Source organism: Haplochromis burtoni, unplaced genomic scaffold (genome assembly GCF_018398535.1).
Source record: "Haplochromis burtoni strain Fernald_Lab_line unplaced genomic scaffold, NCSU_Asbu1 Contig_175, whole genome shotgun sequence".
In the NCBI taxonomy this organism is placed as follows: domain Eukaryota; kingdom Metazoa; phylum Chordata; class Actinopteri; order Cichliformes; family Cichlidae; genus Haplochromis; species Haplochromis burtoni.
Window position 1 is genome coordinate 1,274,037 of NW_024582536.1, and position 15,696 is coordinate 1,289,732.

The following is a 15,696-nucleotide window of genomic DNA, read 5'->3' on the forward strand; positions in this document are numbered from 1 at the left end:
CCTCGCTCCCTGTGAGGCAGCAGGCAGAGCGTGGAGAGAGAGGGGGTGTTTGTTTCATCTGCATGCTGCTCCCTGTCTGTCAGCAGCACACAGGTGGAGCTCCCCGGTGACCGGGTTTGATGGACAGGCGTGCTGACTGCCTGCTGCATCGCTGATGACGCTCAGCGAGCCGCAGCTTCACGCCATCGACCTGAGGAATAAAACCCTGCAACACAGAGGGGCCGGTGTTTATTCTGATGGGATACAATACGAGTGTACAAACAATACCCACGTCCCACAGATGTGTTCAGTGCTGAAGACAAAGTGTCAGGTTCTTACATTTCTGTGGAAATCAGAGGAAAGTAAAACCAGGCAGATTTATGTAGCTCCTTTATCCTTTCATTAAAATCCAGCATTTTACATTTTAAAAGCATGATTGAATAAACTCTCAAAATTTCTCCTACAACAAATTTCGGGTAAAAACATTCCTGCATCCTGACTTATCCATGCAAACATCTGCAGCTTATTTCTGTTTGGGTTTAAAGGATGAGATCAGAAAAAAAGCCATTAAACATTAAACACAACCTTTAACAATAAAATTAATTCAATATGACAAAACAAATAATAAAAAAGCAATATATGACTGAGCTGATGGTAAATAAATAAAAATGCAATAAAAGAATAAAAAAGTAACATGAATAAAAAAATAAAAGTAATGTAAATAAAAAATCAGCTGCTAATACAAAGTGTGAGAAGGCAAAAATGTACATGAAATACAAAGAAATGAAAAATTTAAATCCCCCCAAAAATAAAATACATTTTTAGTAAAAAACTATCTAAACAAATTATAGTTAAAAGCATGTAAAAAGTTTAACATAATTAAATGACTCTAAGGATTAAAATAGTTGAATAAGCTCAGTAAAGAAAAATTAAAACGGAATTAAAAAGCCTTAAAATAACCCACCACAGTCCAGCGGCGATACTCACGCCTTTACGCCTTCATGAAGTTCTGACCAATCAGAAACCTGAAACACGTAACAGCTGCAGTTCCTCTAACATCCACTTGAGGCTCCAGCAGTGAGTCGGTCCCCATAAACACCGATGTTCACAGCTGATACAAGAACAGGTTGTTAACTTCCTGCCTAACAACAGCACAGTGGGGATTTTGTCAAGTGCTAACCTTTGTAATAGGCCTCATGGTCACTTTGATTGACAGGTGGCTCTATGTGCAAGGCTTCACTACCACTGCCTTGAGTTTCATTAGTCTGTTAATTAGCACTAATGAGCAGTTCTGTGTGCCGTACAGTGTAAACATGGTCGGCTCTGGCTCCAGGAATACAACCCACAGTGGTTCATCTTTTTTATACAGTCTTATTTGAATGGCTGCAGGTTTTAGTCACTTTAAAGAGTTTCTGTATAAGAATCACGCCTGTAAATGATCAAATGATTAATTCAGCAATTTCTGATTAATTAACTGCTGCTAAATTCAGAATCATATGGAAAATTAACCTCAGCACTTAATTGTCCGGAGCCTCTGAGCTGCAGTTATAATGAATCTCCTCCAGAACAGGAGTGTTTGCACAGGCTTCACCTCTGCTCTGGTGTGATTAGAGGCCCTCTGCAGCCAGGCGGCATGTCAGCCTGGCCTCCTCCTCTGGGTTTGCCAGCACTGGATGGAGGAGTAATTGGGAGGAGAGGCAGAGGTGGATCCGTGGCTTAACCCGAGCGAGGCGGTAATGAGCGGCAGCTGCCGGGAGGCCTCGCCTGAGGGCCAGCATGAAGCTTATCAGCCTACTAGACGTCATTCAGAAAGCCTATTTATGCCTTTCTGGTCAGAAATAACTGCTATCCGAGCGTCATTACTTCACTGCATATTATGTAAAAGGGTGATAGGTGACTGCAGTAAATGACTGTGTGGGGGCTGATGCGGTTGTCAGGGTCCTGAGGGTGATTTGTCTGACCTTGTAAGGCATCTCTACCTGTCACATCACGTTGGGCTGCAAGTTTTTCTTCCCTCTCATGCGAATGCTGTCTGTTTACCTTGAGCTGCACCTCCCTGACATTAAACAGCTGCTCTAATGAAGACTTATTTTAGTAAACAGAGATTTCTTAGCAGCTCGTTTGGGTTTCAGCCAGTCAGACACAAATTTGTTCTGAAATAACTGCAGAGGAGAAATGTGCAGCCTGTACGCTCGAAATTCTGCTCAATAAGCAGCACAAAGTGAACCTAAAGTATCCAAAACTTTGTCATATTTTACTGTTACATAATTATTCACGAGTATATCACGTTAATGTTGCAGCTGGAGATGGTTTCTAATGATTTCATCTGTAATAATTTTACCGTGCAGGATGACACGATGCCTGTTCAAATCATCTCAGACCGGTTTCCAGGGAGTTCAGCCTCCACAGGCACCAGGCCTCCGTCAGCTCCTTCAGGATGTGGTGGAACAGAGATTTCCATCATGGACGTGAAGTGATGCTGTCATGTGAGTACGGACCAGGAGCTCTATGTTGAGAACACTTGGTGTTGAAATGTGCTGCAGTGTAGTTCAGCTCTGTGTCCTCGCTCCGTCTTTCATCCCCGTCACTTTACATGTTCAGGAAACTGCTCGGATATTTACCTGCATGATTTACACACCCGTGCGCAGTAAATAGAAGCTGAACACCGGGCCTTAAAATAGTTTCTATCAGGTCATCTATCTATCGTAAGTTAAGGTGAAATGAATCATAAACCATATTATTAAACTATGTGACAGCTTTGTTACATGTTCTGCATGACAGACGGATTTTTTCCTGCATTTGAAGGTCAAAATAAACATTATTATAGAAATGAAAGCTTAGCACAAACCTAGTTTAGTGATACCCTCTGTCCAGAATCCTGTTATGAAATAAACCTATTTTTTTAATCAATGAATTTATTTATAAGCACATTTAAAAACAACACAGGTTGACCAAAGTGCTGTACAAAGTAAAACGTAGAACTAACACACATAGAGAACAAAAGAAAAACTCAGTCACAATTAAAAGCAGGTGAGTAAATATGAGTTTTCAGACGGGTTTGAAAGAAATCGAGTGTTGGAGAGGCAGACTATTCCAAAGTTTGGGCGCAGCAATCCCAAAGGCCCGGCCTCCTCCAACGTTTAGTTGCTTTAGTCAGAAGCAACTTATCGGCTGACCTCATAGTTCTACTTGGAGTATTTTTAGTTAGAAGATCAGAGAGGCAGAGCTAATCCATTTAAACAAGCAATAAAATCTTAAAATCAGTTCTATAACGTACAGGAAGTGTAAACGAGCCAAAACCGGGGAAATGTGGTGGTGTTTATGAGTGACTGTGAAGAGTCGGCTGCAGCACGCTGAACAAGCTGAATATGAGAGAGCAGAGCCTGGCTCACACCAACATATACACTATTACAGTCGTCAAGCCTGATATACTGATCCCAAACAAAAACCACATCCGTAATATGAAGCGTCTGCTGAATGAGGCCACGATGTTTCCTCCGACACCTCAGAAGGATTCAGATTTGAAAACTGGCACAAACAGAAGATTATTTAAAATTAGACTTTAACAACTCCGACAGAGAAAAATAATAATATATGGATGAAATCAAATTCACATCACAAATATGTGAAGAAAAACACGTCTGAGTACCAAGAAACAAAAAAAAAAAGATGGCAATAATAATGATGGGCAGTGATAACCACATTAAGTGTGTGCTGCAGCGTCAAGCTGCTCTCCTCTCCTGGTTTTCTGCATCACGCAGACGACAACAGCACAAAGCACCAGCTGCAGGCCGCTGAGCAGCATCCACCTGACTCTGTAGAAGGTGGAGTAAACTCCAAAGGGCTCTCTGTAGACCAGCAGAGTCGTCAATGATGACAGGCAGCGCTGATGTGAGTCCAACACTGCACACATATACTCTCCTGCATCCTGCGCTGAGATGTTGATGAGCACCAGGCTGTTATTGGGTTGGTTTGTTGTGCCCTCCTGTGTTTCATTGATGTGAACCACTTTCTCTCCTGTTTGGATCGACTTCCTGAACCACTCAAACCTCGCCTGTGACGTCCACTGAGCACATCCGAGAGTGACGTTATCACCCTCCGAGAAGACCTCCAGGGCAGGCGGGCCAAACTTTGGGCACACCACAAGCAAGTACCGCTCGTTTATGTTGGGCCCGCCACAGCCGTACCAGCCTGAATCATTTAACGTCAGCAATGGAAACACCAGCGAGTGGTTTCGCCCGACTTCGAGGTCAGTGTTGGAATAATTTTCCAGCTTCCACCAAACCGGGACTGAACCAGCGAAGGCACAATGCAGCACAGCCGGCTCTCCCACTGGGCGGTAGATTAGTGTTGGTAGCTTGAACAGATGTGCAGAGTGGCTGCTCACACACTGCTGTTGGTTCATCACCAGGCAGATGTATAACGTGTAAAATGTGACGTCGGACACGTGAAGAACTGATGTGTTCTTCACGTCCATGAAGCTGTCTCTTATACTGTCCACCTCCAGAGTCGTTCTGTTGCTTAAAACCCTCGACCGTTTGTCTTTTCCAAACCTGAACTCATATCTGATCCACTCAACTGCCACACTGCCGCCTGCTCCTTCACAATGGATGTCTGATGTTTGTCGACCTTTTACTACTTTCATACTAACTGCAGCACAAACAGTCAGGCTGACAGTTTCCTCATACATGACTTCGCCCTCGCCACGGCACACATGTTGGTACAGGCCAGAGTCCGAGTGGGTCAGGTTGTGGAGAGTAAATGAAAAAGCCTCGGATGTTTCTGAGACCGAGAGTCGTCCCATCAGATCCTCACACTCTGTGATGTTTATGTTCTCAAAGTGAGAGATGTTCCACAGGACCAGCATTTCTTCACCGGCACGTCTGGAGGTCACGCAGGAGCTCTTCTGCCTTGGCAGCCAAAATTCGAAAGATTCTCCTTCCTCTCGTATGGCGATGATTTCTCCTGCACAAATGTCGCAGATCAGAGCGAAGAGCAGGGGGAAGCAGAGCCGAGCGGCTGCAGCCATCCTGCTCAGAGGTCGCCTCACGAGTGCCGTGCAAACGCTGCTCGCTTCGTAAGCTTCCCGTGCCTGCTGGAGGACGGACGTGACTTCTTTATCACAACATCGATGGACACTGAAACACGTACCTCAGTATCAGCAATCTGCTTAATGTTATGAAACAACACAAACAAGAAAAAAAGGAAGTTTTAGTAAAAGCTTCTGATCCTAAAACTGAACTCAAAGCCAGCGAGAATCCGAAGAATGACGCTCCAACCTGAAAACATCCTCAGATCCTGCGAACAGTCCCACACAAAAGTCTCTCATTTCTTTATATTTTTCTATGAAGATGTGAAACAGGTTCAGAGATTCATGGAAACATGTTCAAACGGAGGTGGATGCTTCTGTGATTTGTTCCGTTCTCTGTCAGGATGATCCCACACTGCTTCGGTAACGTTGAGGTTCGGGCTCTGGAGAGAACAATAACTGATGTGGTTTTGTCTGCAGCTATGCTTTTACTGCATTGGCCGTGTGTTTGCGGTCACTGACCTGCTGGAAAATGAAGCCACTGCCAGTCAAACATTTTCCGGATGGATCTAGATGGTGGTCAAACACTGATGGTACTTTTCTGTGTTCATAATTGACCAAAAGAAAGAGATCTTAGCTACGAGGGGCAGAAATGAGTTTCCTTCGAAGAGAGGGCGAAGAGCTCCGCCACTCGAGCTCGCATCTCCTCCACATCTTGCTGGCCCCCCAGACTTCTCCGCTGAGACTGGTGCCCCCACAACCCAAACCTGGATCACTGATGCAACGATGGATAATTCCATCATTTCTGACACGATCTCCAACACCACTGACTCAAATGCAGCCCCACATCATGACTGTTGTGGCTCTCCTACTATACTCACAGTGATTTCAACCAAAAATGTCAAATTAGTTTTTATTATTCTATTGCTGCAGATTTTCAGTCCGATTCTTGTGTAATTTGGCATCACTCAGACTGTTTTTCCTGTTTCCCTTCCTGAAGAATGGACCCTGAGCGTGTTTCTGATGAGGCTTCAGTGAACAGTAGATGGATCAGCTGAAGGGTCTTTGCTGGATTTATCACCGGTTTCTTCACAACATGACTTTCAGATAGTTGTCAGCTGCTGTAGGTGCTTTGTAGGCCTGTCAGTTGAAGACACACTGCACACCTCGCTGAGATATGCAGGTTTTCAGCTAAAAGCTCTTTGAGTATCGCTTTGTCGGTAGGAAATACTATTTTATGTCTGTCAAACGGTGTATTCCATAAAATTTGTCATTGATTCAACTAAAGAAATGGGAACAAATGTGTTTTTATGACAGGCTGCTAGTAACAAAGTGTCTAAAGATACAACTTAAAATTGGTTCTTTGCCAGTTTGTCTGTTATAAGCGAAACAACACCAGTTCATCTTTGAGTTTGGAGCCGTTTTAATGCTCAAATGAAACATTCCTCTGAAAACGGTCAGGTGATAAATGAGTAAAGGGTTAAAGTGGCTCTGAATGATGTTTTGGCTCTTTCACTTAAAGAGAAATTAAATGTGAAAGTTCGCCTGTACTTCCAGCTCAGAGCACACCTGCACATCCTTCCCCTCCTCATCCCTGACGTGCGTTCACGCGGGAGGACAACAATAAAGTTTTGGTTGTGGTACTTCAGCGTCTAGCTAACTCTGCTGAGAGCATAAATGAAGTAACTTTGCACACAATCTGTCTGCTAGCTGGAGCTACAGCTGCTGTTTAACAGAGAGAGAAAAGTTTGTGTGTGATAAGCTCACAGCGAGAGATAAAGAAATGAGAGGACCGGCGAGGACGACGGGAGATTTCTTTCAGAGATAAGCACTGATCTGCGAGCGGCCTCTGATAAACTGGAAGCTTGAAGATTACATGTAATGTCCTAATGCTCATTTCCTATTAAGAAATGTCTTTGATACCAAATTAAAATAAAATACCTTCATGTCATTCAAGGTAATAGTGGACAGTTAGAGCGGGTTAAACTGAGCAGCTCACAGTGATGGACCTGTGCAGGGCAGCAGAGACATTATTACAGACAGAGATACTGAAATAAATCTAAACGGAGGATTTTACAGCAGCAAAGGTGGTGGGAGTCAAACCTCCAGAGAAAAAAGCTTTTAAAAGTTTATTTGTGGGCAAAGAGTCAAGAGATTTTTATCAGAGCTGACTGGATCGTCTGGACGTGTCGTTTTTATGCCCGTTGACCAATGAAATGAAAGTTAATTTAGATAAGGATTAAAAATAACAGCCAGTGTGTTTCAGGGTTGCTGCTGAACAACTGAAGGAAGAAATGTGCTGCTTGTAGAAGGACTTTGAATCTAACGATGTTCTTGGGGCTGCATGCACACAGGGAAAGTCGACACCAACAACACAGCACGCAGTGTGACCGATGCCTTTGTGAACAACACAAATCTCTGCTGTCTACAGAAGAAGCGTCACAAACAGCAGCTCGTGTGGAGGGCGAGAGCCCCCAAAGTGCAGGACGCTGGAGGAAGCTTTCAATGTCCAAAAATATAAAGTGCAAGAAATCTGAAAGTTCAAAACAGCAACAGAAATAACGAACCGCAATCAAACACACAGAGACAAACGGTAACGACACACACAACAAAGGGAAAACTGGTCATTTATACACAGTGAGACTAATCAGAGGGAGTGGAGCCACCTGCGTGCTGTAACAACTGTTATCATGGCACAGTAGGGGAGTGTCGTTCCACTATTGTGGGAGTGGGAGTGAGCATGCGCATAGCCATTACAGATGAGCATGCTGCTCTCTTCCCACCTGCTTATCAGAGAGACCTTACCCTTGTAACAGGCTGGCGTGGGCATCTACCTGCCCCCGACACATATGTGGGCAGATTGTGTAGAGCCGTGGAGACCTGGATTGTGTGGTCTTGTTACTGGTGATGCCAAATAAAGGCCTGCTGTCCGACTAGCCTCCGAGTTGTCTGGTTGACTTCCACGCTGCGCTCCTGCTGTTTGGTAGGAATAATGGAATCATGGGGACAAAGAACTACCAAAATAAAACAGGAAGTAACTAAAAATAGAGAATCCACCACTCTATAACCATGTTGGCATGACAGCGTCACACAGCTGCTGCACACCTATGATGAGACACTCATCAGTTTGAGCAGCTGGAACCAGCCTGTGGTGTTTAACCGTGTGCTCCTCACCTTCATACCACCAGCAGCTGGAACCATCGATACAAGGCAGGATGGATCCATGCTTTCATGCTGTTCGCACCAAATTCTGACTCCACCATCTGAATGCAGCAGCAGAAATCGAGACTCATCAGAGCATGTTGCAGTATGCTGCTGGGTGGCTTAGGATCACTCACTATGTAAAATCCTGATCTGAGGGCTTAGATGTCCTGTGGAAGTGTTTGGATATTTGGTGTCTGGGAGACGGTGGGCTGTATTCACACTGTGAGTGTTTAAAACCTAAAGACATGATACACGTTAACAGTGCTGATAAAAAGCCGGAGAGGCTGAATAGTTTTTGTGTCACTGTAGCACATTAAAAAGACAAAAACATTGTTATATACTTGAACTGGAAGTCGGTACTTTAGCGTTTTACAAGCTTAAGTACTGACTTAAATCAAACAAGCACCAGGCTGCACGTTCATGTGATACCAATTTATACCACAAGATGGCGCAGTGAGCAAATGTAACATTTAGGAGATTCGTTAAGAACACGCTCTGACTGACAATGAAAGGCTGCAAGAGGAAAAACCCAAACAAATATAAAAAATAAAAGGTCTTATGAGGATATAAATGTGGTTGGGCCAAGAAGAAGAACGTAAAAAAAAGGAGCAGAAACAAAAGTCTGAAAACATCTGCCCCCTGGTGGTGGTAAAGTTATTTTAAAGGAGGCAATCAATTAACTATCTTTAACACTACAGAGTTCAGCTGAGGATAGCATGACTGATTTTGATCAATAAAAATATGACTTTATGTGTTACTAGTTCTTGTGACTAAAAGACATAAAGGTCACATGATTTTTGTCCAAAAAGCGGAAATAATCCTAAAAGAACTGAAAATGAATCTTGATTAAATGTGAAGGTAAACAAGTGAATGATTGTGCCATTGTACCAACATTTTAACATTTTAACTTTCACCTAAAAGTGCCATCTCAACCATCTCGTCAAGCAGAACGTGTCAGAATTCAACAGATAAGTAATAATAAATAATAGTAAAGCTTTTATCGGACCTTTCAAAAGTTAAAAAAACACACAATAAAATGCAAACAAAATAAATGTAAAGAATGTCAAAATATTACGAATATTAAAAATGAATTAGTTCACATAGTTTAAAAAAATGTAGACTTAAAATAAAATAGAACAGGATCAAATACAGTGTGTTTAACACTTAAAATTAAATAAAAATCATCTATAAATGCAGTTTAAAGAATAAAGTGAAGGTAAACTAATACATTTATAATAAGTGTATAATAATGACCTGCTAAATATGAGTGATTTATAAGATAAAGAATAAGCACAGATGTATAGTTTTTATTAACATGAAACAGCTGGAGGAGCTGCTGCGTGCTGTAAAACTGATTGGTGGTTATGAGCTGTAGTTCAGACTGCTGGCTGACAGAGGTCAGCAAAGGTCAGAGATAACGGGGAAGCAGCAGGAGGCGGTGTGATGCTGGTAATTGCCTCTGCTGTGTGAGCAGATGTGAGGCTGACTCACAGCTATCCTCCGCCATCGAGGCGCCGCTCATTTGCCTAACGGAAGGTGTCACGTCTGAAAAACGACAGATTCGTAAAGAAAGCGCCGTCTTTCTCACAGCTGATGAGCCATCATGTTGACTGACAGGTAGAGCTGTTAGCTCACACACACACACACACACACACACACACACACACACACACACACACACACACACACACACACACACACTCTGACGTCTTTTTCACAGTATCACAGGCAGGCATCACTGAGGCCGCCTCACTGTGTTATTTTTATGCCGTCTATAGACAGCCTATCACTGTATGGAAGCCAAGTGATGCCAATATTAACCTGAGAAAGCTACAAATCTTTTTATATTAAAAAAATACTGAATGTAACATAAATATACAACTGAAAAACAGAAATAGTCTGGTTATAATAATAATAAAAAAATCCGTATGTATAATATTATTTTAAGTATGTCAACAAAAAGCATGTCCCCCTGTTTTTTACGTTTTCTATTTTTAATATTTTATTAAATGTAAGGTTTTTCCAATTTATTATTTTTACTGATATTTAAACTGGTTTTTAAAAAGTAATATTTGATTTTGTTTCATGTATTAAACACTTTTTAATGCTTTTATAACTTAACTTGAAAAATGACACCCAGGAGGTTACCTGTCAAAAACTACACTTTTGACATTTAGGGACTTTTTGCTTTTTTAAGAATGCTTAGGAGCATTTAACTAAATATTAGTGTGTTTATGCATATTTGATCCTGTATGTGACCTCGTGTGGATTAGAGAAAATCCAAAATAAGTTCAAACTTCATGTCTCATCACTGTTTTGGCCAACGCTAACTCGAACACTCAGGCCTCAGTCACAGAAGCACAGACACCTTCACTGAAATCTGGGAAATGGGTTCAGGAGGATCGTGTCAGTCGCTAGCAAGGTTATTATAGCCACCTTTATTATAGCAACTTTATTTGTAATGTCTCAAATCAATACTACAGTTGTCTCAAAGTGCTTTATATTGTAAGGTAAAGATTATAATAATAGAACTATAACTATAAATAATACGAAACTAAAACCTAAATGTGAAAAAAAACCTTTTAGTTAAATAAAATGAGAATAAAAAATAGACTTTTAAAAACAATGAAAACTGCCTGAAATAATCTGGAAAACAAACTAAAATAACATTAAAAATATAAAGGAAATAAATGTAGTTTTATTATCTGTCAGCTTAATAAGAATCACTCTGATGTTGACAAAACTGTGAGTCAGCTGTTTCCAAAAAGTTACTTGTTTCCCAAATCTTGCCTTTGATGTTTGCTCTCCATTTAAAACTAGTTAAAAAGACTAAAACTAATATTGGAACTAAGAAAAAGTCAAACTAACCACCCTCAGGCTCCTAGTATAAATCTAATAATGCAAGGGGACTGTCAAAGACTGACCTGATTCAAACTTTACTAGATGCAGCTGTGGTACGAATTTTAAAATCGTACGTCACCTCTCGAGCAACGCGTTCACAAACTTGGCGGTTGCCATCCTGTCAGCCTTTCACAGCCGAGAGGTAAAAACTAAAGTGAAACGCTCTGGAGACAAACTGAAACTAAACCGAATCAAAAACAAAAAGTCAAACAAAAAAATCAAACCTAATTAGAAAATACAAAACTGTAATAACTGGGGTGCAGCGTGGCATCGAGCGCTCTCAGGCCGGTGTGACTGCGGCTTAAACAACCACAGGCTTCATTAATAACACCGGTTCTCTGAGGGAACTCGGAGCTCCGTTAACTCCAAACAGTCAAAGTGAAAAAGTAAACGTCAGCTCTGACATTTACTTTAATTTACTGAAGTTGTTTTACAGATTTTCTTGTGCACTGAGGGATCGTCAGTGACATTTCGGATGCTCACCTTCACACCGTAAATGTATTTAAACAGTGTGGAAAAGCCGCCGGTGTGGACATAAGCACTCTGCAGTCATAATGCGACACTTTATAATTTCTCAGATATGGATCCAGACAGATTAAACACCTGCTGCTTCTGCAACGAGGCCAAATCGATGCTGTGAAAACAGAGCAGTTAATGTGGTTTTATCATCACTCTGAGGCTTAAATACTTCTCTCTTCCTCCTGTTCTGTCTCTATACGAGCTTTCTGTTGCAGACTTTCAGTGTATACTCGTAATTTATTAAAGACAGAACTGTTTTTTTCTGGCGCTGGTGTTTGCTGAAGGTGCAGAAAGTTTCCTTTCTTCACCGCCTTCGTCAGTCGGTTGCTCTTCGTCTGTGGCCTTGTAGCTGTCATGGCGAACAAAGGGGAAACGTTAGTGACTGAACATTTCAAGTAAGACTTTACATCGTAGCCTGGGAGCTTTTCACCTGAAACATGAAGCGAAATAAAAGAGAGAAGGGAGCCTTAAATCCGGCGCAGCTCTTCAACTTCACCCCCGTCGTACAAAATGTAAATCCTACCTGTGAACGCATGTTACGGCGCCAAAAGAACACATTTGACAAGTCAATCTCAGAGAGTCCTCAGGAAAAACCAGTGCAGCCTATTCAAGAGTTTCTGGCTCAGAGGAGGAAGAAGAAGCGTTCGCACTCTGAAGGAGAAAATGAAAACGTGTTAATGGAACTCCTCTTTTCCTTCCCCGCACTCCACCCGAGGCCGTTTCTCTTCAACAGATTGCTTGAAGAGCTCAATTGTGCTCAGCTAATGCATAACAAACAGATGGAGCCGAGCGCAATCGCTCCAGAGTGGCGTCTCCGTCTCTTTCTCTCCGAAGCGCTGAAATAAATCAAAATTATGGTTTTTGGCATCGGTGAAGCTGCGCGGGAGGAGAGACGGTGCAGAGAAACACACAGTCACACATCACCCGGATGACGAGCGTTTTAATTACCGCCGTTTTTGCTCCACTTCTCTCAAAACTTTGATGGGTACGGTTGCTGTGACAACCTGGTAGCAGGTGAAGCGTGGCCGAAGCGCGGGTTTCCGCGGGTGTGGGCTGATTTCTACGTGGAGGAGTCATCGCTTGCCAAGTTTGCCAAGGTTATGAAAAGCAGCAGCGCTGAAATTAGACAGAGCCGCTGCAGCTCATTTACACTGAGACTCACCCACTCAACACTGTAACGCAGCACTGGCAGCTAATCAAAGCTCCACCAGCTGTTACAACTCCAAACCATCACAGGTTAGATTTACAGTGTTTTGGTGACCTCTGTGTCGTTTCCTTGACGACAGATGTGATCTTAGAAAAGGAACAAACGCAACAAATATAAACGGAAAGGTTGTGAAAGGGTGACTTGGCTAACAAAGTGATGATAAACAATGGGACTTAATTGTGGTTAATGACAGTAACAGAGCATTTATGATGAGTGAAATTTCATCCAGCCAGCTTCTTGATGGATGCAGGATATACGGGGTGTTCCTGATGTCCTTCTTCCCAGATGCATTCTTCCAGTTCTTCCTCGGGCATTTATAGGAGCTCCCAGTTCAGACGAGAGGCTGAGGCTTTGCAGAAACGTAACCACTAACTGTGTTACATTAACTTGGACGTGTGACAATACTGGTGCAGGATATGGTGAAAAAGGCCCCACACAGACCACTCAGCAGCCACTGGTGATGATGGAAACCAGGATTCCCCAACCAGCTGTGAGTCACTGCTAAACTTAGGCCTGCAGACTGGTCGGCTAATAGTTAGCAAGTATTAGCAGACAAACATGAGAAACCAAAAGTAACCGTGACAACCAATGCAGTTAATCTTAAAATCTGATTTCACCCAATGAGAGAAGCCTCCAGGAACTACTGCCAACCAGCGGGAGAATACATGTGTTTCCATAGCAATCAGCGGTTGTTTCAACTTGCGAGCATGTGTGCATGACGTCACGTGAGAAACCTCAGTATCCGGTCGTTAAGTCTGACATCACTAGCCGGGTCTGGGCCTAAACTCCGCTGCAGGTCCATATATCAAACGATCACTATGGCATTACTGAGAGTTGAAAAACTGTCTAAAGTCTTTCATCTTTAATAAAATGATCAGCGTTCTGCTCTACCAGCTGTAACAATTGAGTTTAACATCCAGGCATCCATGAAAACGGAATTTATGACATTTAACGGCGTTAGAAGTTAGCAGGGAGTTAGCTCGCTAGCTTCTATCTAAATACAATATAGCATGTCCTGACTGCGGGGTTTTGGAAACAAATTCAAACGTACAGCTCTGCTATCACTTCCAACATAAATGAAGACAGAAAACTAAACAGCAGTGACGTTTGTAGGGTTACTGAAGTTGGGCTAGCTGGTATATAATGATGTGCTACGTGACCGCTAGCGACACAGCTATGTTAGCATAATATAAACAAGCTAACTTTTTTTCCACTCGATAAAAGTTAACGCACAGGAGAAATCCCAATAATGTGCCCGAACCGCCTCAGCTGACTCGGGGATTTGCCTCCGTGCTCCCTCCGGATGTCCGAGCTCATCGCTCTCTCTGAGGCGGAGCTGAGGAGAGAGCCTTTCGTCCTCCTTAAGTCTGTTTGCATTTGTGACCGCTGGTGAGGGTCTCTGTGTAACTTCTAAAACTTCACCACTTATATCAGACTTTTTTGTTATGAAGATTTAAATCAGCAAAACTTTTTTGTATCAGGTTGTAAACGTGTTTCTTCGTGCTGTCGGACTGTGGGGACTGACCGGCTTTGCAAACGTTCTCCCTCATCCTGGAGTTTTTAGGTATCAGCTGCTGCCTGCAGGCTCCCCGTTTGCCTCGGCCTCTAATTTTTTCTTTGTTCACAAATTGGTTTGTTCCAAGAGCCTCGAAGTTCCTCAGCTGAACAAAACATATTTCAGTCGGCGTGTGACAGATGAAATAACAATGTTTTCCTTTCAAAATAAAGCTCTGACCGGCATGCACTCTACAGATAATTGTATCATCCAGAGCCTCTTTGATCGTCCTTCTTCTTTACAGGGTTTGTGTTGCAGCCGGTCAGTTTGATTGGACTCTTTTAGGAAATAAGAGCCCCGGGGTTTGTAATAAATGTAATAAATTCATACTTGACAAACTGCAGCGGTCTCTGGCCATGCAGAGACGAGTCGCACTGTAAATCCCCTCTGGAGCGAAGCGTGGTGATTGGCGTTTCATTTGGAGGCCGGCGGCGGCGGCCGAGGGGTGACTCGGCGGGACTCTGCTGACTCGGTTGAGCAATCTTGTTTTACCGGTGCTGACGTCCCGGCAGTAATTTAATTTGAGCCACAGACAGTTGCGATCAGAGAGGAGGGATGATCAGAGCTTCTGTTAAACAGATGTTACTGACAAAATCATACATCTGTAAAAATATGAGCGTCAAAGAGTGAAACCTGATGAAAGTCAGAAATCTAATTACAGCAATATGAATTGTAATCTGCCCACAGGGACCGATGGAGCTCAGCAGTGATTTTATCCATCTGAGCTGTCCTGCATTAACCTGATGAGTTAATGGAGTTCTGAATTGAGTTTAAGTTTTTAATTAAAGAAAAATATCTGAAGCTTTCACATGAATACAAACAAGGAAGAGCCGGAGAAGTGGACCCACCACATCGGGCTGAAAAATGAATCAACACTGCAGTTCCTCTAACGTCCACTAGAGGCTGCTTTTAAAGGTGAGTCACTGCTCATAGACTTCTATTTAAAAATGAGCAACTTTACAGCAGAAATTAACAATTAACAATGAACAAAATTAACATTCAACCCGATGCAAACAATATTTTTGGTCTTCTCTCCTCATATCAACAGTACAGAGGCCATATTTGTTTACAACTCACCTACCTTTTAAGCTAGCAGAGGTGTAGCATCTCGGCTAAACAGAGTGGCTGAAGTGGACGTGTGCGCCATGTCTGTGCTGGAGGTGCAACAGAACTTTATCTCTTGATGTTCATTGCTGAACAGTGAACCCTGAATACGTCTGTGTGGCAGCTGATAAAAGTGAAAGTTCAGTTTATCAGGATCTCCGTTAGCTATAGCGGTGCAGCAGCTGGTCTTCCCGGGGT